Raw genomic sequence first — 22,780 nt, 5'->3', positions numbered from 1 at the left:
ATCCAATCGGATGGTATCCATCCTTATACATCCTTATGGTTATTACAGCGTGATCAAGCAGCGTCTTGCTTGTACTTGAAGATGTGTGGCTTTACTACCAAGTTAAATCAAAATATTTCAGGCTGCTAGGAGGCTTAAACTGTTGGTTTTTGGTGCTCTGCTATGTGCTTTTGGTTTGAGGCTGGGCCATATATCATAATTGTGATATGGGACTATATATCATCTGGGATTTTGAATATTGCAGAATTATGACCTGGCATAAGCGTTTTTTTTTTTTTTTTTTTTTTTACAGCAATTACAGTAAAGGGATGCAGTTTTCTGAACTTGTTTGACTTTTGTAGCTGTTCTGTGCCTCTTATCTGCTTGGTCATCATATCCTCACAACTAATGATTGTTTAGCAAAGATCTAGTGTATGAATATCTTACAAAGCACCCACAGTATAGACATCCCTAAAGTATCACCAAGGGATTTATTTAAATACGTTGCCAGATTAGATTTTTGCCTATGTCACCCAGCTCTACTTTTGTGCAACCTTGTTTAAGTCTATCCGTTTTGCCTCTTGTTATCCAGTCTAACAAATCCTCTTCTAACATTACAGATCTGCTCTCTGTGAGCCCAGGATGTGTGGGGATTCATTGCTACTAATTTAGCCATAGAATCCACTAACATATTTTATAGTTACTGATGTGACTGGAGAGTCTGTGGAGCTTTTATTGCTACTTTAATTGAAATGAACTAATCACCACTGTTTGGACAAGCAGACGTGTGTGTATGTGAATGCATGCTCACTGTTGCGTCTTGCATTACATGACATTACCTGATTCTACCAAGATGGCTTAGCTGTTCGGCAACAAAGAGTGGCAGAGCGGCTGTATCAATCAGTCTGCCACTCAAACTCTCCTCCTGGGGACCTGGGATCCCTGTTAGCCAATTAAGCAGCTGCTTGAGCCGGGCCCAGCTGCTGATGGCAGATAAATGGCAGAGTAGTCATTGGGTCTGAAAGCTACGTCTCCAAGCTGGGACAACTGCTGCGGTCCCAACCCCCTTCGCTCTCTAGTGTTGTCGGGAGCAACCGGTGACCTCTGACCCCCCTGAGCAGCAGCACTTCTATATTTACAGTGACAAGGCTTACTTTTATGCCCAGTCCTTGCCCTTTGTGTGCCCGTGTGAGTCCCTGTTTATTTCTTCAGTCGCTGTCTTTGCACTCCAGAGGAACATAACTCATCCAAGCATTGTGTTCCTCCCTGCTTTCCTCACTCACAACATCTGTTGCTACCGTCAGCAGATTACCAGGGACCTTGTCATCCGCCTTGGGAGAGCTGTGGATCCCTTAAAGAGAGTTTCACTTAGTCAATAGGTTCAATACGAGACAAAGACGGTTGCACCATGTCTCCTACTTAATGCTTGCACATCAACCCAGCGTCTGCTACGGCTTTATAATGTGATGTGTCAGCTTGCGTGAACTTGTCAGTGAAACGCTGGCAGTGGGTGACGTTCATGTAGTTTCACCGTTCTTTCATGTCCCGTGCTCGGTTTGCAGCAGGAGATGGCCCTCAGCTCTGTGATGCAAAGTGCCGTTAATGGGTTAACTTCATTATGATTTGCAAGGCATGTCTGTGTCTGCAGAACACAGTGAACACGTTGTTGTTCATACAGCTGCCTCCGCTGGCTTTGTGTGCAAAATTAGGGTGTGACGGCGAGTGTAGGACTGTTTGGAGAAAAGCATTTTTATGAACAGTGGCATTGTTTCGAAGTCTGAGCCAGCACTGTTTTCAATGTTTTCCTTTGGATTGCGCTCCTAAGGAGAGCTGTAAATGAGAAGTAAATTATACTGCTTCTTAAAATGATTAACCACAGATTGCAAATAATTGGTGTCAAGCTTTACTAAATGGAATATCATGTTATTATCATCGAAGTTGGGAATCACACAGAACTGTCTCTGTTAGGGTCCATGATTGGTTGCATTTTGCGACCATACTGTGATCCGTGTGCATGCATAACAACTGTAAGTGTTGAAAATTCTCATTCACATTATTAACTAGAAATACTAAAGCTAGCTACACAATAAGGGATTTGTCCGTCCTCATGGTTGGAGGGGAAGTCCTGATTGGAATCTCGGTCGGGGCCGGCGGCTGGGAAAGGTTATCTCTTTGAGTGATGAGGGGGTTACTGATTCAATCTTAATAACCCTGATTGACTTGTACACTGGTCAGAGCCGTCCTGATAATTTAAAAAAAATGTCTGATATTTACAATCCTACATCTGGGTCCTGAGGAATTTCAGTGTATGTGGAGAGAGCCAGTACCCAGTGAGAGTCCAGTTTACAGGAGGTGAGGGAGAGTGAGCCGACCCTCATTATTGTTGTTTTTACACTGAATCACATGAGTTCCTGTGAAATGCTGACGTTAATGTCATGTCAGTAGTCAGCAAGATAATATTAGTTATACAGCATTGTTACGTGTGTGTAATGATAGCCTGTCCTTTACTTATTGTCCGGTCAGTGCCAGCAGAATAGGCAGGTTTTCATTTTCATTCCAAGCAGTCACTATAGCAGAATTTCAGAGTTACTGCGCTATGTGATGAATATAATTTTGCCCAAATCATATGTTTACAAACCAGTGCGCTAACCTAAAAAAGCCCAAAGCAGAAAGTCTTTGAATTAAATGCAAAGATGTGAAATTGTGTCATTTGTGCACATTCTGAACACACTATCTGTTGGCCCAAGTGTAATTAAATCAAAGTGTGAAACTGTCAAGTGTATTAATAAATAATTTGTCTTGGCCATGACCTAAGCTTGGGATTTAAAAACATCATCTTGGGCCTGAGGTGGCATGGATAGCTCGCTTTTTAGATTTGTGGAGAAACTTCTGCTGAAACTGCATGTGACAGCTGTGAAGGTGGCTCGGTGCGGACTGAGCGACCCTCACCTCCAGCGTCCTCCTCCTGGGATTTTCACACAGAAACAGTGTCTGAAAGAAACCTGAGAGGGTTTTGGGCCTGCCATGAAGCAGATCACTACTGTTTTGGTTGTGTGGGATAGGTTCCACCTTTTGATTAGTCAAACAAATGAAAATGTAAATTCACTTTATGAGAGTGTGAAACTGTTCTGGCTGCCGAACACAGCTCATTTAATCACTTATCATGGAAAATAATTAGTTTTATTCAGTTATTTTTCTTGATTTGGGCAACACCTGGATCTTTGGTCATTGCTTTGGTGTGCAGACATACTAAAATAATTAAGACTGCAGCTTTTCATGTTTGCTCTGCCTTATTATTTTTCTTCTCAAAAAAAAAAAAAAAAAAAAAGGTTGTTACTTCTGAAAACATTAAATGCACCACTTGCAGTGAAGCAGAGGACCTTCCCGGGAAAGAGCTGCTACATTTGCTGCTGTAAACAACTACGAGATGTTTAGAAGAGCAAATGAGATGTTTAGAACAGCAAAGCTTGCAGATCAGACACCCGATGTGCTGTGCAAATTTGAAAAAATGTAGTCTCATGCAAATGAGCTCCGTGGTCACAACATGAGCCGTCATCACATCGGGGCAAAAATCTCTCTCAGATTCTCTGGGTCATTTAATTTTCGTTGCCAGGTGGATGGAAGACACTTGTGTCAGGATTTTTCCAAATGATATATCCACCTCTGTTGTTTTATGAAGATCTGGAAAGTGGACTAATTTGTTGAGGAAGGCGACAGAGACAGATTGTTGGTCTTTTCAGTGTCACCTGAAACAGCCTCAAATATTTTAACCTTTTGTTCTGTTAGGTTAAATGGGTGAAATTTGCTTGCCACTTAGTTTGCTTCCTAGAGTAGAGCATAATTTCAAAATTGCATTTTCCAGACACATAATTACAGATTTTATTGGAGGATAATGAAATGAAAAAAAAAAAAAAAAATACAGAATAGGTCCATGTAAATGATGTAAAACACAGTTGATGCTTGAGCAGGAGCACAGCCTGTGAAATTACCGCGCCACAGATTTTGTGCTGCATAACGTGGTGACCACTGAGTTTTATGAATATGGTCCTTGGTCTTTATTCACTGTCAGCCTGGAGCCATGTAAGGCTACGTGGCACAGTCTGTAGGTTATTTTCAAGGCTCCTCGTAGCCAAAACGATTGTGTTGTACTCCGGCCAAAATGGTTGTGGTTCATTCCCCGCACACTTGTGAATTCCAAATAAATTTCCAAAAGGGAAGCGCATGCAGAGCGAAAAGCTGTACTCAGTTTTCTTAGTTCAAACAAATGTGGTCTTGCTGACCATAATTCTTGCAGCTGCATGGGCTTGCCCTTTGGAAATGCATTTGGCAGTGAAAGTCTCAAGTGTTAGCTTAACCATTGGTTCTGCAGTGCTGTGTCCGTGGATGTGGCACTCACTATATTGTGCTGTGTTGTACTTTGCAGTATATTGGACTGACAGTCATGTTTATCTGTGGCTATAGAGGTGTGCTCCAAAAATGAGAGCTCTGCCATTTGAATAAGAGATATTTATTTAAGTTCAAACAAATTATTTTGCCTTTTTAGAGGATAGTAAGTGCTTGATTACTCAAAATAACTCGAGTGATACCACTGATGATATAAATGATGTTTTTCCCAAAATAAATGTACATAATTATGAAAATTTAACTCAACAGCTTTCTTTGTCTGCATAAAGTAGGCACTTTAAAGGATTAGCCACTTTCCTACATGAAAAGCCAGATGTCAGATGCCACCATCACCAGCCTCAGCGAGTGGCTTTCTGAAGCAGCGGCCCGTTTTAAGGAGGGGAGTGGTCTGCTGCTTAGCCTCCAGTCACCAAAATATGTCCTTGTTCAGGCACGAGAGTTCATTGTGTTAGCAGTTAGAACACAGAGTCCCTTCTGAGTGTGTCTAAAAATACTCCATACCACCTCTGCCCCAAAATACTCACGAAGGGGCAAGAATAGAAAAAGGAGCAGCACAAGGCTGCATGAGTAAACATGCATGCATGCAGCACACACACACACACACAGAGCCAACTGCATAGCAGAGTGGCAGATGTGCTTTTCCTGTAATAGTGAAAGTGTGAATGTCTAACTCAGAGAAAGGTTTGAGCCTCCAGGGTTAGACTTTGATCTCCGTGTGACCATCAAGTTGCTTTATCGTCATGTTTCAATATGGTGTTGTCAACTTACCCCTTTAGAAATTTGCAAAATCCCCCATGGCTTCTGCTCTTTTCTTTGCCCTAGCCAAGCCTTAATGGTCTATGAGATATCCTCTTAATTCATAGGGTGTAGGCTTCATTTTGCCCTCAGTGGTTTATAGCCTTTTGAAGTTCAGTTATCTTTCTGGCTGTTCTCCTGTAGCTCCCATGGCCTCACTTTTTTTCCCTAAATGAAATGTGTTTTTATAAGTGAAAGATTTGAAGTGAGCACGTCTGACAAAGTCGCACAGAGCCGAGAAGACAAAGAGAGATCCAGTCTTCCCTCAAGGTCAGGGTCAGCCAATCTGACAGTGGGCTACAGGAAGCCAGAGGGACTGTTGCCTCTTAATGCCTAATGAGCTTCTAATTGATATCCAGTGGAATGCCCCATGGAGTGTCACCGCCATCTCCAAGGAAATGATAATATATCCCCTCTTGATTTAGCCAGCAAGACATGTGGGAGGGCACAAAGCATGCATTTTTTAACATGAATTCATTGTGCTAATGACTGATGGTTTCGCTAAGCCCACTGCTGTGTGATTGTCTGTTTCCACTGTGTGGGCACATTTGGTCAGGAAAGGCGTGTTACCTGCCACATTATGCCAGAGCCCCCTCAAATAGACACACACACTCTGTCACCTCATACCTGCTCGTTGGTGTTCAATTTGATATCAAGCCAGACATACTGTAAGACAGCGTCAAATTTGGCTGCGACTATTAATATTCTGATTTTTCCCATTGGTGTGCCGTTTTTTCCCCCCATCAGTTTAAATGTTAGTCATCACTGTCTGGTATGAAGCAAGAGCGAGAGCGAAAAAAGAAAGACGGTGTTCACTTGAGGCCCCACATTTAAGTAATCTGCAGTGCTGGGGACCGGGTGATATCCCCGTATTTCTGTGAGGTGTAGTTGCTATAATGAGATGGAATTTGAGAAAGGGACTAATCTTGGGCAATGCTTTAAACCAGCTCCCCTAACCCCATCCCATTCTCCACGCTTTGAAGGCTCCACTCCTCTGCCAGGACGGCGTTGTGACTCTACCAGCTTAAACGGTTCGCTCAGCTCAATCGACACCGAATAAGATCAAACCTGTCCTCAGAATAGCGGTGTGTGTGTGTGTTTTTTTTTTTTTTTTTTTTTTTTTTTTTTTAAGCGAATGTAGGCTTTGATTCTTTGTCAAGCGCCGACTGGCAGATGGCATATGTTTGTTGAGAAAGGTTTGTATTGTTTAATGTAAATCTCTGTTGAGTCAGTGCGCTCAGGTAATGACTTTGTACTTTGTCATTCAGACCTGTACCTGCCACTTAAAGTGAGGACACCTGCCAGGCTGCTGCTGAGACGGCCTATTTTTGTTTCGCACATGGTGAGAGTATATGTTTGAGACTGGTGTCTTAAATTATGGGAAGGGACTCAGAATAAGCGGCGGCAGTTGCTGCTCTTGTGTTGTTGAAGAGCGTCTCAGTGATTTTTGCGAGCCTCAGTTCATCTGGCAAAGTGTTTCAAAGCCTCGGTGCTGCACAAGTTACAAGAGTTTTAATTAATGAGCCTCGCTCTCAAGACATATTTATTATTTTAGTCCCGTGTTAAAAACCTAAGAGCACCTGTGCTTACAAGATGCGTTTAAAGTGGCTGCAGTTGTCAAGGGTAAATGCCAGACTGTCAGATTAGAAATCACATTACAGTCAGGACTTATTTGAAAATAATGGGAAAAGCAGCTCAGCAGCATTCAGACCTCTGTTTCAGGGCGGCTATCCCCATTTCCCAGGAGTGTGTTTTGGGTAAGTCACAAAGCAGATGAAATGCTTCCAAGCTGCCTTGTTCCTGCTGTTGAGTAGATTTGGCCGTGTTAGAAGTTGAGGCGATCACTCAAAGGCTGGAATAATTGTAATCCCCGTGCTAAGGCTGAGGGTGTTTAGCACGCTTCTGAAAGGTGCAGTTGTTTTTGTGGACATTACTGATGAAAATGGCCCACACTTTGGTGCAAGTCCTATGTGCAGAGTCAGTGTGTTAGGCTGTTGCTTTGTGGTGATTATCACTTGCTCTCATCAAAGTGCCGGGCTCTTTTTATTCTAATATGCACGCAGCAGAAAAGCCTCTTTAAGGGCCCTTTTATGAACTTGTTTATTGTCACTCACAGTGAAGGAGAGGGAGGACTGTGCTTCGGCCTGCTTGATCCGTCACACTCAGTATTTTAAACGCCGCTGATTGATTTTGATGAAACTTTTGAGACGCGTATCATTGCATCGCTCCGGCCGTTTCACCAGTCACACCAATTAGCTTTAGGGGAGACTGCAACATTTGTTTAATTGTCTGCACATTATGCACAATATCTTGGACACCACTGGTCGGATTTTCATGAAACTTAGTGGAATGATCTATTTAATGACCCATCTTGTTGCTTCATTCTGACCTTTTTTTTAAAAATTGTACTGACTGGCTTACGTGTGGCACTTTGATATTTGTTCACTTGTAAGGTTTTGCTAAAACTTGGGGGAATGATGCATCTCACCACTGCGTTCTTAGGCTAGTCAGATTATTCTATCACATGTATTCACAGACATTCATTCACTCATCCATTTGTCAGTGCAGTATTTCAGTGATTGGCCCAAATGAGAACCTCATCATTTGTGGGGGATGACATGTTTACTGTTGCCTTGTTTCTGTATTGCTTTAGTCCAGATCCATGTATGTTTTGCCCATTTGATTTTTGATTCTGCTGCTGGACACTGGAAAACGAGAAATGACTCAAACATGACTGAATGGATTTTCTTCAGTCTCTCAGCAAAGCGAAATTAAACAAAATCATTGTGATTTCAATTTTTTGAATTGTGAAATTAAAAATGGAGAACGACAGCAGACCGCTTTCTTGATTTTTACATTTTCATCCAATGTACTTTGAATTTTGATTCTGCTGTAGAACAGTGGAAACAGACTAAAATCCATTTAGTTCGTTTGGTAAATTTGGGTCATCTCACATTTTCCAACGTCCGGCACCAGAATCAAAAATTGAATGGCCAAAACGTACACAGATCCAGTCTCGCCCGGTGTAATGTGAATTAATCGAACGGTGTGACAACAGTGGCAGATGAGTTTTAAAAATCAAAGTAATTCCTTCAAATTAGTCTGCAGTATATTGCGCTTCATTTTCCAGGCCTTTGGGAGACAGAAAATGTGATCAGGGGGATAATAAGACACCTTGTTCTGTGAATGGAGCCGAGTTTAAGCAGACCAATTTGTCTGAAAATCAATTTCTCAAACCGGTAGTTAGAGACTTAGACATAGCAATGGTTTCTCCTCGATGTGCGGCAGTATATTTTAGTCGGCATGAAAAAGCAAAAGAGAAACAGCTACTCCTTACACAGAGGCATTTTAATACATGAAAGCCTCAGCAGTCAAGGCTTACGAGGACAATATGAAAGGAAATGCTTGAATACCATATTTATCAGTGTAATTGGGCTTGAAATAATTTTTTTTATGTTGTTTCTGTCCTTTTCAATCAATAATACAAAAACCCTACGAACAAAGGACAATTATGGGTTCTGCCACATGATGGAGATTGGCAAAGGCTGTGTTTTCACACTGTATGCCAGATTTTACTCTAACAAACCGTTTTGTAAAACAGACTAGTAGCACAGGGAGGGCATCCACCCTTGCTTCTGCTCTAATCATCATCTGTCTGCCGGGAAACAGCTGCCCGGCCTGCGTGACCCCTGTAGCTTCAAGTGACAAGGAGAGTCAACCTTGGGAAATGTTCCCTCTCTTTATGTGGCCTCTCCCGTTTCTCTTTAACCCCGTACTGTCAGCCCTTCTCTCCAGTAAACTGGACAAAAATGCTATTTCACTGAATAAACGGTATCGCATTACAAGAGTAGTGTCTGTGTGGAATTTTCCTCATATTTTATGTTCATTTAAATTAAAAAGCCAAATATTACCCGAGGCATCGCTTTACAGGAGGTAACCCCCACACACACCCCAGAACAAGAATATTTCGGTGAATATAAACTGAGAGTGTCACAGAATACGACTTTTACCGCTGCTGAATTGTTTTTCTCATTGCTACTGTTACTTGTGCAGATGCACAAAACCCCTCGGTTGGCTCAGCTTAATTAATGACTTTGTTGGCAACTCTATAACTCTGAGATTAAGCCTTACAAAGTGCTCCCTGTAGGGAGAAATGTGCAAACAATAATTAGAAAATCAAAAAAATGACTCAAAGTCCACATGACACCCCTGAGGAAACTTGATTATTGTGTCGCAGTGTTTGTCTGAGGACCACTATTGTGCGCCAGTGACATTCTGCTTCCTTGCAGCGTCTGAGTCGAATTTGGCCTCTGTGAATATGAAAAAGCCAACTGTATTGACATTGGAGGGTATCACAAAGGGAGAGTCGTGAGGATTGGCACAGGGACTCTGTTAAGCTTGAATGAGTTGGTTCAATTAAGTTGGGATGTTGACGTAGGCTGCCTTGGTTCCTGGTGTTGGAATCCTGGCGATTGTGTTTGCTTCACAAATACCAGAGCGCTCCTCTCAAAATGTAATTTTAAACCAAGTTGTATCCCCTCTTCAAAACTGCAGGCAAGATAATTCTTTGACTGCAACTTAATTGTCCATTTATATCATGTGAGTGCCTGATGAGCTTATGTTTCGGAGGATCAGTGTGGCTTTATTTTCTCATGCTACCCTCATTTTTTTTTCTTTTTTTTTTGGAAGATTAGTATTTTTTTGTCATTCTTCAGCTTTACTAGACAGTGTGCAGCAGAGGGAGACAGGAAACATGGGAGACAGAGCGTTGGCATGTGACAAACACATTACAGGCACATGGATCTGTGCCTCTCGACCAGCTAAGCCATGTCCAGTGCCTCAAAGCCTCTGACAGTGTACCAGACCATGTGATCCAGCAGAGGAATGCAAACTTCCAGGGTTATTAAGAATTTTATATTTCACATGTGATTCCTATTTATTTTTAATGCATGATTTCCAGATTGATGCAGAATTTTCTTCTCCCAGATTAAGAAAAACAATTAAATACAACCCTTTTTTTCTTCCTCAGCTCATCACCTAATGACATAATGACATGCGTGGTCAGAGTGCTTAGTGACTCACTTGCTCTACAGCCAAATTCTGAATGCAGCACTTTATTTTAAATCCACCCCCAAGGGAGGGGGACGACTGTGCATACTTCCCAGTTTGCCCTTTGACAATGGACTTGCAGCCATCCCACGCGCCACAATGTTGATTGCATCATTAACCACTGTTATTGTGCTCTCTGCGGGGAGAATAACATCATCACCGAGCGCTGACAGGCCAGGCACCTCACTGCATAGACCGGCCGCTGAGCGCAATGTCAAATGGCGTCTCCGGTTTCCGCTGTGCGTCAATACGGGGCGCTTTGATTTCGTCACTCACCTAGGACTGAGTTAACATTTTTCATTTCACTGTGGTTGCCTTTGTAGCAAACTGTCGGGCGTCCCCTCTGGAGACGGATCGGGACTGTGGCTCAGCACAGCGAAATGTAGTGCCTCACTGCCCTCAAATCCGGATTTGGAGACCTGCCTGCTGTCTACTCATGGTGAGTCATCTCTCAAGTTTTGTGGCACTTGAACTGGTGCACAACACTTCTTTAAAGCCGTTTTTGGCACCGCACAAAGGTTGTCATGTGATGCCCCGTGCAGGGAAAAATTAATACGCAATTAATCATACCTTTTTTAGAGTGTAGTTACTTGATGAAATTACAAGAATCTATGAACTTGTTTTTCTGTTTTTAAGGGGATTAATTGATTGAAAACCCTTTGGAAAAAGAAATATTTACTGTGCCTGATTATCTTTTAACATATGTGAGTGTATTTTTTTGTTATTTTTTGTGATTGTTTTCAGCCTAAAATGTAGTGACTCACCTTTTTTTCCCTTTGAACTAGTGCTACAGAATCATTTCTAACGCTGTTTACCAAGGTAGGCTCATTCGCTAAAGAATAGATGTGTGTTGCCCTCTTCTGTTCTCAGTCTGAGTTTTCGGAGACTCGTGTTGGAGGTACAGTCATCTCTTTAAGAAGCTGTCTGTCAAAAGTAGTCTTATTTTTGAGAGGTGTCCCGGGCGCTGATCGATGTGTCGGCTTGGGGGCCATATGTAATTATTCTGTGACTGGCCAGCCATGAAATTGTTGTTTGGCTCCGAAATGGATCCAAAGTCATTTCACGAGAAGTTTTTCAGGGTAAGGCCTTCTGGGAGAGAGGCAGTGGACAGTTAGCATTGCCAGGCGTAATGACCGTAACTATGGCAGCACCAGGAATTGGGAAGATAATTGGCTTGCCTCGGTAAATAAGGTAAGGAGTCCACAGAGGAATCTACCGGCGGCCTCTGCAAGATCTTTACCAGGCTTTAAATAGTGTCTCAACCCCAAGCATCACATTATGACTGCAGTCTGTTTTACTTTTTAAAGAGGTGTCTGAAGGCGAACAACTTCTGTCAGCTGTTAAAGGGAGTGCGGGGCTCCCAGGCCGCGGAGAGGTATGCAGAGTGACAGTCGCTGGCTCACATGTATGCAACTGTGGCCTGTAAGATGCAGCCCGGCAAATGGAGTGGAAGAGTAGTCCCATTAAACCCTGGCTGTCCTCTGAGGAAGAGGCTAACAGCTCTGAACGCTGGCCTATCGCTCCTTGGCAGAAAGCGCTGACGCAAATTTTTGTCAGACTAAAATGCCTTCTGACCGCTTGACACTGGCTCTTTTCTTCCTCTGAGATTCCACGGCCGTAAAGCTGGGGCTGCACAAAGGAGACACAGTCAGCCAGTGCTGCTTAGGAGGTGGCATAAATTATAGACATACCCTAAACTGGCGCAGAAGTCTGCATTACTTACATTTCAGAGGGTGAGGAAGGGTTTTCTTTGTTTGAGCCGCTAATTGGGTTTTGGATGTACACAAAAACTTTCTTTTTTTTTTTGCATCTCATCTCATTGTATGATCCGGGAAACAATCTCTCTTCTGTTTTCCTCCTTCATTTATACAGTATGTTTTATCACATGTATTCACAGACATTTAAATCCAGTGGCCTGGACAAAAGAAAGGCTGTCTTGTCCTTTGTGGCCTGCGGTGTCGATCTGTCTTGCCGCCTCTGTCAGTCTGTGATTGATGTGGCATGGTTCCTGTGTTGGTCACTGGTGCAGAGATGCGGAAACCTGACAGTGTCTCCAGGCCCAGTCAGTACTGGCTTCCAGCTCTCCAAATCTGCATGTCATGTACATGTGATGTATTGTTAACCTCTTAAAACCTTTAGTGCTGGCCAATCACAGCTTTTCTTAAAATCTGGAAATAGTGGCTGTTGTTTATCACATCTGTAGGCCTCAAATTTCCATGACAGTATGTTTATAGAGGGTTCTCCAACAGTATTACTAATTTTTTGACCCATTGGATGCTCTAAGCTGTAAAGCACTGTTGAATGCCAGAGGGGATGATGATGAGGATGATCGGAGTTGTCAGGTTGGTGAGGGGGATCTGAAGAAGACGGTTGCTCTCTGCCGGGGTATGTGGGTGTTTAGCTGCAGCCCACAGCTGCTTAAGGGGAGTTGTGTCAGATCTGACACACCGAAGCCCACCAACTTCACACAGCAGTGACAACCAGTTCAGAGGAGAACCAGTTTGATGGGAAGACAAAGTCCATTTGCATTACTTTTGAAATCATTGTCTGATTTGATCGCCTCGTACAGCTTTTGTCTCTATTGCCGTCCTTGTTGTGTGAGGTGGGTCGGCGAGTTTCTTTCTGTGCTCTGTTAAAGCTTGCTGTCACAAATCCTCCAAAGATTAAGAAAAGGTGAGGCAGGGTTTTTTTTTTTTTTGCCAAGTGGCGGGACTGTTGGAGGAAGGTGATGCAAGCAGCATGCATATTATCACTTTGTCTCATGCATAAAACACAAGGTAGAGATTTGGATCGCTATATATCCCATTTGTCTTGTGGACAGATGCATAAAGTGTGCAGCCTGGTGTTCTAGCTGTTCTGATTGTGCAGACAGACTAGTGAGGCATGGGACATGTAAGTCCTGCTGTCTCGTCTAATGTGGAACACTGAGACAGCCCTTGGCCACAGCTAAGCCTGCTCCTGTTTCTAACCTCCTAATGAGCAGGACTGAAGGAACAACCAACCAACTGGTGCTTTTTGATTCACTTGAGAGTCTCTTCCCTCTGTCACGTCTCAAGCACACTTTTTTTTTTTTTTTTTAAACACTATACAGCGGCTACTGGCTTGCATGCTAAAGCTACAAGCTGGTCTAATTGTCATGCAGCTCATTAAAACATTTCAGGCTGGTGGATTTAAAGCTGGACATGTTGGTTAGCTCTGGACTCAGTGGTTTGGGATGGGAGGCAGCTGCACTGGCTTTGAGCAGAGAATCACTCACTGAGGGGGAATTAATAAAAGGAGCACATGAAAGGGCTTTGAGTGGCTTTTTATGCTATTTGTCATCTGAGGTACTTCTCTGTGTGTGTGTTTCTGGCCTAAAATGTCCTCATTGCTACAGTAATAAAGACCACTACTACTACTGTATGTGGTCTTTCCGTGGCCAGGGTACAAATGCTTATGCCAGATAGCATTGTCACACAGAGGGCCATCTTGTTAATGGCTTAAGTGTTGTTATGATTGGAAATGTGTGCCAATTTAAAAAGAACACATCTTTTAACAGTGACATGACTAAGCCTCCCACGACAGAGGATGTCTTTATAAGTCATTTAGCAGAAAATACGTTGGCTGGTATGGTGAGAGGCTTTGAGTTTAGCAGCAAAATAAAGCCTATATTTGGCTCCTTCAGTGGTCCATCATAAAGTCGTGTGATTAAGCGCCATGGTGCCAGGCTGTCAGCCGTCTCTCTAATGGTGCATAAGGTCCGCAGAGTAGCCAAGCTCCAAAACAGGAAATGAAGGGCACAGAAATCAGTCTTTGCTAATGCATGGGTTGAGAAATAACAAGCTATGAGCAGCGTGAAAAGCATCAGCATTCTAGTCTAGACCGAGCCCTGCTCCCATTTCCATCCCATTTTCCATTTTTTCACCCCATGCATAATAATTGTGGGGGCATAAGATATGGGCTAGCAGTGAGAAATTGTTTGAATTAATTTTTGCCCTGTCAGAATTTGGAAATATTTCCACCCTCCATCTCAAAAAAACATTGTCAGATTCAGGTCAGGGCGACACTGTTGGCCTAAAAGTCTTTATCTATTCAATCCCCGGCTGAACCACACCTCATTATTATAATCTTTGATGTGTTGTGCTGTATTGAAGGGAATGCAGTGCAATATAACAGTTTAATCAGTAGCCACCACTGCACTAGGGTATATGGTCATAGCAATCTGTAGGCGGGGAAGTTGTGCATGTTTAAAGAAAATATTGGAAACGCTAAAAAGACATATCATGTTAGGCCACATTATGTACAGTGAATCGCTTCTCATCCTCATCTCAGTATTTAGCAGAAGTAATGGATATATGGGATGGCAAATCGGCCTCAGACGAAGTTGTAAACACAGCCATCCGGTTATCATCTGGGCTTTTGAGGGAATTCTTTAAACTGAGCTTCCTTTGGGACCATGCATGCACAGGTTTGTTCAAACCCACTCCTCCTCTCTCATCTCTGCCAGCCGCCATTGACAGCTGGGCCCTGCCAACAGCTGCCTTCCCCTCCCCCAGAATAAAAAAAAAAAAAAAAAAAAAAAAAAAAAAGATAAAAAACCTGAAAGAGATGCCAGCTACCACAGTATTACTCAAGCACACTTGGTTTTGGTGATAACAGGAGAGTGAGCTGCTGATTTGTAGAAAAGCGGTGGTCTCTCTTGGTTGTTTACTGTATGCATAGACTTTCATGTTCAGCTGAGTTCAGCTTAAAGCTCGTCCATCTAAGCTAAATTTAGAATTGAAGTTGGGTTTGATAGTAACATTAAGAATAACTACAACAGCACCCACTTAAGAGATCAAATCAACTTGGTTTTCCATGGATTTGGTTTGTTCAGATGTCCACACATCCTTGGAATAGAAGAAGCTGAGAAAGCTTGTCACTGCCACACGTGTGACTTTTAAAAACCACCCACCTTCTCCTCACCGCGGGCACCGAGTGGCACGACGTGGTGGCCCCTGCTAATTACTCGGTGGACGAAGCGCCTGGCAGGGGTCCATTATGAGGGCGTTTTCTCCCGGGCAGCCTGTCTCTCACAGCCCAGTGATGAGACCAAACAGCAAGCAAATGAGATTACCAAACTCCCTCCACGTTAAGCTTGTTTTCGTGAGATTACATGCTCACCCTCTGGTCTCATCTTTGGTGGAAACGTATCAGAGGCATGATTGGGAAAAAAAAAAAAAAAAAAAAAAATCATTTGGTCATTGTGCTGCAACACCAGTGCAATCTTTTCTTGCACAAGTGAGATGAAATTTGATTTAAAGAGCCACTGCTGATTAGTGGAACCAAAATGAATAACAAAAAGATGATAGCAGTCTTCAGCTACATTTGACCTAGAGCCTTTTTGCTGATTATTGCCTAGCGGTTCTTGAATACGTTATTTATTCAAATATACATTCCTTTGTATTGGTGGTTGACCTGGCAGAGGCCATTGATGGACTGTTTCTCCTTGCTTATTCGATCACGTCCTCTCTGCCTCTCCCCTCTGTCTCTTTCTCTTTTTTCAACACCCTCCTTCTCAGCACCCAGTGTAGATGCATGTGTACGTGAGTCTGACACAGTCTGTCTCAAGAGGGCAATAGAGCCCAGCCTTTCTCGTCTGGTTTTGTTGGGTAGGGCTCGGCGCAGCCTGCGTATGTGGATGGCATAGAGCCTGGCTGACTCTTATCTCTGTCTGCACATGACCTTCAGCAAAGGGGAAGGACAGGAGGCGACACTGCACGTCTCCATCTACATCATATCTCTGCCCCCTCTGTTGATGAGTTCCTTTATGACACTTTTTCATTGCATAGTATCTGCTCTACTGGCTTTTGGTACCACTCACTTTTCTGGATTTAGTTTTTCAGTGCAGATAGCGCCCCTCATGGCGAGGCCCTGCCAGTTGCTTGTGGGTGTGCTGACTCGTTCTTCTTCCCCTCTCTACCAGAGCACCACACAAGTAATTTTTTAAAAATCCACGACCAACAGGAAATGGCTGCTTCATGTGAACAATATTAATGTAACTAATTGTTATTTGCTGATTTTTGTTTTTCTACATTATCTATGACACAAGTTTCATGAGTCTCACTTGGGTGTTTCTTGGTTGTAAGCAGCAACTGGCAGGGCTTTGCAACAAACAGGGCTTCGCTGTTGAGTTTCTCTCTGACCAATGAATGGTCTGCAGTGTGTCACATCATAATTTTAGCATTGGCTTAGCTTGCTTGGAACCTCGATGGAGATGGCTCCAAAAATAGTATGTGGTACGAGATAGTATCGCAGACTTTTGCCTAATGGAAAACAAAAACAAGCAATTAGAGCCGAGGCGAGTAGAGTGGATACCCTGTAATGGAAAAGGGGCTTCACCGGCCAGAGCAGAGAGCTACGGCATCTCGTTGCCATCTTAATAATTTTTTTGTCTGACTGAGGGGTTGACACGTCGTGCATGTGAGGGCTCACACGTGCGCGCACGCTGACACGTGGCTGGTTGAAGATGCATTGTGGCTGTCATGCGTGACTGCTCCTCTGCAGATATTATTGCCCAGGACAGGATGTAGTACTCCCATTTAGATTACGTTGGTTTATTTAACTGAAACGAGTGGGGATTAGATGGGATGAAGATGCTGTTTCTTGTGTGTGCTATGTAGAGCTCATTAATTTCCACAACAGAGTTCCATCAGCCCAGCACTTTGGATTAGTCATAATCGCAAGAGTCAAATAATTGTAACGTGACATGAAAACAATCAAAGTCATTTAATTCAATGCCTCATGAATGATAAAAATCTTTCAATTAAAAGCTATGTCTATAGGCTATTGAGGCGCATTGCTACTGAAATGAAAAAAAAAACAAAACAAAAAAACATGGATGATTGCCAACATCTGTATGAGAGACTTAATATCATCTTCAGACTCTGTCATCTTGCTCTCATCCATCCTTATTTCTTGGAAACAAGCCTCATGGCACTGTTTATTGTTTCAGGCTGTGAGAGTGGGAGTAAACTGCTCCATCACTCCGTGCCTGAACCATGTGATTGGCACATGGTGCGATGGCAGCTGGAATCTAACAGACGTTTATTGATATAATGGGCCTGGCCGTCAAATCGCCATCAGAGGTCAGTGGCCAGCTAACACTCTAATTGGGTCTCCCTCTCCCATGCTCTTGTCTGCGCCTTCAATCAAACGTCAGTCCAGCCTGACGGCAATCGAGTGGCTGAACTGGAAGAGCAAGTAATTTAAGATGTTTTCTGCCCCTCTCCCACTCCCTTTCTTCACACTCTCTCCGCAGATCCAGCTGGATTCACAGTCACAAATAGCAACCCTGTAGGTATAATTGCCCTTGTGAGCCATGCTAATGTGTTGTCTTGGTTAAACGTAGTGGTATTTTAAATCTGATGTATAGCTGGGTCTTGAATAAATGGCGAGATTGCATGAAAAGGGAAAAGTACAATTTCAAAGTGTGATGTGTGTCAGTAAACATAGCAAAGGGCATGCGAGGGCAGTACCTGTCTCAGATTCTGCTCAGATGTGGCCATTAAATATAAAAATTAAACAGTCTTATTGTGTTGTTGCTGCTGCTGCTGTTGTTGTTGTTTTTAAATTTATAGTCTCTCTGGCAATCAAAATGCACTGGCGCAAGTTTCATCGCATTAATAATAATCAAAGCAATCACAAGCAATTACAATCAAATGTAACACATTCATACAAACATATTTGAGCATTTTTAAAGCTGTGGAATTAATTAAGAAAGCTGCATAAAGATTTTAAGGGACAGTACGCAGGTGTGTCTGGTTAAGTGAAGCTCTTATAAATTATTTCTTCATTAAAAGATGTAAACGGTTAAATTATTAACCAAGTTAAACAGAACAGTTGTCCTAAATAGGTCTAAATTCAGGGTCATTTCAGTGTTTCCTCCAGGTTTTTTTCTTGTAGCGGTGGCATGGTCTGTGCCTGTGGAGCATATTTTTTTACTAGCAGCGACACAACCGACTGACTATAGAAATACTATAGGCGGGACTGTGTCTGTGTGCTCCTCTCAGCCTGGCTGCCGCACCATGTTGCCATTTGTCACTTTGATTGTGAGGTTGCGTCTTGGCAGAAATACGCCACATTGAATCTGTTTTATTGTGGTAATGCAGCTCAACTTAACTCCAACTTCTCTGAAAGTTGAAGCATCGATTTTCAGGGAGCAGCCCCAGGCCACACATCCCAGCTGTCAGTACAGGGCTAAGGCGGGTTGTGGGCCTAAATCCTTTTTTCTTTCCACAAGGAGGAGTAATTACAGAATACGCCAGTAGTACGTTTCCTGGAACCTGCCTCTTTATTCACTGTTTAATATCAGATCATTTGCATATTAAAGATACACACAACTCCTGCAGAAGTTGTGTGTGCATGAGTTGAAAGAGGAGATTAGAGAGGTGCTGCTAATTCACAGTGGACAGGGAAGTTCTTCACCGAGTGAATGTGAATGTGATGGAGGGGTACATAGTGGTACAGGACTGGAGCAATGCATTATTCATCACAAAACAGAAACAAGATTCATCTCCTCTCTCTGTCAGTGTGCCTCTCCTTCAATGAAACCCAGCTCGCATCCATCCAGTGTAATACGCATGCTTATTTCCCCAGACGCAGTCGAAATAGAAAACCAAACCGTTGTAAACAATCACTTTTGACAATTGGACCTGCTTTTCTGTTTTAGTCAAGTGCCAGGAGGCCCAGCTGTGGGCAGAAACTCATTTGGTCGGTACCAAAAGTCATTATAGGTGCCCTTTTGACATATCAAAGCCACTCTGTCTCTTTTTATCTTGATCTCCTGCTGTTTGGTGGGACTGCAATACCTTATTGATTTGTGCTGTTCTTGTCCTGCGGTTTTGAATCCATACCCACCCCCTGAATGTCTGATGGTTCTGTGCCCGCAGGCTTCGGGGTGCGCTGGGAACACAGACTCCTTGTGGGTTTTGTTGATGTCACCGGCGCTCTCGGTAGATGTCCTAAATAGAAAATGTCACTGTGCACCCTCTTGGAACCCCTCTTTGGGAGAGATTTGAAACTCATCCTGTTCCTTTTACCTTCATTTGACAGTCAAAGACAACAAGTCTATTTCTGTTTGTGTCCTGCAGAGCAACCGATGCAAAAAAAATGGTGGATCTAGATGAAAAAGAAATAAACAAATGCAAATAATTTCTGTGTGGTCGGTTTAACAGTGCACGGCCCAGTGACCATCAACAGCTGAACGGTTCCTTGGAAATTTCACTCGCTTCTTCAAAGTTGGCTGACCTTTGTCTCAGCTGGATTTACACTGTGAGACATTATCCCCCACCGCTGGAAGGCCTCTAAGACCCTTTTAAAGTAGTTTCAGTTAATTTTGGATGAAGGCTTTTTTTGTAACTCTCAACTGATTCATAAAGGAAACCAAACCAGGAGTCCCCCGTGGCTTTATTCAGCTTAGAAGCCATACTAAGTCTGTCAGCCGCTCTGCAGCACTCGATACACAACAGCCCTGGGCAAGGAAGTCCAGCACTCAGTCTGGCTCTGCTGCTCAGAGATACAAAGTCACTACAAGCAATTTACTGGGCTCTGACTGAGAGACATGTGGTCAGACATTTTAACATAATGAGTATAATTGGGCTGCACACATGGACATCAAATGAGAGCCAGTTGTAGTTTATGCGAGCTGGCCAATTGATGATGACCTCCAAGTGGCCAAGTCAAGCCAGTTGGGTATCGTCTGAGGGCAAGTTGTGTCAGGCAGACAGATCCATGTCTGACAGGGTCGGTAGTCGGGATGACTATTACAATTCTGTGTGAAGTCTGCTTCAGGCTGGCACTGGACCCATGTGACAGCTGAGCCCCGTGAAGATGCGGGAGTATATTATGACAAGTCATCATCATGGCCATGTTATGCTTTAATGCAGTTCAATTTTAGATGGCCTTTGTTGTACTGTTGAATTTGTACTCCATGGCGATTTGTCGTTTATTCACCCTTTTTCATGTCTCATGTTGCGCGATGAAAGGGGGAACAAAATCCGAGATGGACTCTGCATCTGCCAAACGCCACTCACAGCATATAAGAAGCAAATAAGCCGTGATTAATCGGGAAACAAGTAGCGGAGGGCAGCAGGAGATCCCAATCTATTTAATTCCAAGAATTTAATTTTCAGCGCCTGGCCAGACCAGACCAGAGTCACTAGCTGATTTAAAATGCGTCTATCTCAATGCAAATGTGCACTCCTGCCAAGGTTGATTACCTGCCATTAGCGGCCTTCTGCAGAATGACCTTCCCTCCTCATGTCATGACTCTATTTGCACCTTTAAGCCGCCTGTCAAACATGGAGCCATTCTTCTTCCTGAATCCCCGGCCCATTTGTTTGAGCAGGGAGGGGGCACTGGAGGCATACAAATGGGAGCTTCTGACAGGATTTATGCAAAACAAAATCTCTGTGTATTCTATGGACTGGTTGATGGACGTGTCAGTGTCATATGTCAGCAACGCAGATGAAAGGCTATGATTTAGATTAGGCTTGGATTTATTATTACATTAATATAACTCCTGGCACCTCTGCTCACTCATTCAGTGCAGACGGTGCAGCAGCACTTCCAAACGGCCAGTAGGTGTAGCACTGAGGTCTTATTTGAAGTGTCAGGATGAAGGAGGGGAGTGGAGTGAGGATTGGCAGCAGTAGTCGGAGGGATTTATCTGACTGTCTAATTTTGCCATCCCTCTCCCTGTGCTAACAAATACAGCATTTAAGTGTAATCATCTAACCTTGATTCTTCTTAGAATGTGAGGCTTTCCGATTGCGTTTTTGTGTGAACCTGGTAGTAAGACTGTGCTACTAGGGTAGCAGCAACACATGAACATCATAATTAGCAGGATGCTTAGAGGCTCCATCCTCCTCCGGACACTTTCTCTCCCTGGCAAGGCTTGGTGAGGTTACAACACAAGCCACTGCTGCTCATCCACACAGTCTCTGGCATTATTATTCACAGCAGCATCCAAACAAAGGGGAAGGGGAGCACTAATGCAGCACATTCACAACAAATTAAAATCAGGGCTGTGCTGCCGCTGTCATTTCAATGTCTGCCAGGGAAAAATGGTTTTTCATTAATCAACAACAAACGCCTGCTCTTGCATCCTCCACCAGTGTTCAAGTCCACTCTTGAGGAGATGAAGAAGACATTGAATGAGACTGCAGCTGAACTTTCAAACACTATGGGTATACAGCCCTGAGAGAATAAATAGGTTCTTCTGCATTTAGATGATTTATTTTCCTTTTCAGCCCGGCCAGGGGAATTTTCTACACCTGCCTACATGGCTCACAGTATTTCATCCCATTATGTGGTGTTTCCCAGACATCCTCTGAAACAAACGGGGAAATAAAAAGCAATAAATTATGTTCTCTTTCATTTGGCTCTCTTTGACTCTGATAAAGGCTGACATGTTATTTCAGTCGGTTCCTTTGAATAACATTGAACGAGAGGGTGAGATAGTCCTAAGCTGGTTTAAACTGGGCATAGATTTGGTAATGAAACTGCGTGCCAGTTGGCCTGTGTAGGAGGACTTCTGTTTCCCCACAGGGCGATGACACAACCAAAGCAGATAATAATTCACTTTGCTATATGTGGGCTGTGTTGGTGTGGTGCAGATGAAGAACAGCATTAAGCCCTAGTTTGCCTGAGCAGCAAGTATGAGTAAATTGAATGTAAAGCCGGCAAGGACAGCACCCCTACTGTGATCCACAATACGTTGAATCTCTGGTTGTGTGGCAGCAGGTTGAAAGGTCAGAGATATGGAGTATTCGCCAAGGTGTAATGGGAAACTTACAGTAGGGTGACGGTCCTCTCATACAGTGTGTGAAGGTGTCAGTTGCAGCCATTCTTGGGAACCTGAAACTTGCGCCAAGTGTTTTCTTTGCTCTTTACGGCTGAACTCTCGGGACCCCGGCCACTGAGACTGTGCTCACATAGGCGTAGTGCACGGTTCATGTTTCAAGGGAGAGGAGAGTGCTAATTGGTTTTTGGGTGTGTGGCAGTCGACATGAGTGAAGCTTAGCAGTCGCACAGTCGAGTTTTAATAGTGCCGTTGGAGGCACCATATATTCCAGCATGTTAGTGCAGCCGTCTTTGCTCTATATTGAATTAGACAAATGCTGATGATGCTCTGTCAGCTGAGGAACTGCACTCATTGTCGACTGCCAATGTACGGAGACCCAAAACCCAAAACACAATTTCAAAATTAAATAAATGACTTTTATATTTTGTCTGACATGTAATTCCAGGTAACATAATGATGATATTTGTGAGGCCTAGTGCACGGCTAATGTGTTAAGTGAGGGCAGATGGTGGTAGTTCTTTGATATGAGACAGTAAATCTAAAAACACTACCCTATTGTTGACTGAGAGCATACTCTGTGCCCTCTCATAGTCTTATAAGGGAAAGGAAAGTGGGCTGTGACACAGACAGCAAATTCATCCGCAGTCACAACCAAAACTGATGATGCCC

At 43.3% G+C, this 22,780-nt stretch overlaps 1 protein-coding gene across 3 annotated transcripts in view; it reads left to right on the top strand.

Moving 5' to 3' along the window:
* tanc2b (tetratricopeptide repeat, ankyrin repeat and coiled-coil containing 2b) overlaps positions 1 to 22,780 on the top strand; it is a 144,742-nt gene that overhangs the window by 5,092 nt on the left and 116,870 nt on the right. For all 3 annotated transcript variants that reach the window (XM_030077185.1, XM_030077184.1, XM_030077182.1), the window contains exon 2: positions 10,611 to 10,726. The gene's annotated coding sequence lies outside the window, so the exon portion shown is untranslated. The remainder of the gene's footprint in view (positions 1 to 10,610; positions 10,727 to 22,780) is intronic.

Source organism: Myripristis murdjan, chromosome 19 (genome assembly GCF_902150065.1).
Source record: "Myripristis murdjan chromosome 19, fMyrMur1.1, whole genome shotgun sequence".
Taxonomy (NCBI): domain Eukaryota; kingdom Metazoa; phylum Chordata; class Actinopteri; order Holocentriformes; family Holocentridae; genus Myripristis; species Myripristis murdjan.
The sequence above is the reverse complement of the archived record's forward strand: the minus strand, read 5'-3'. Positions and strand labels throughout refer to the sequence as shown.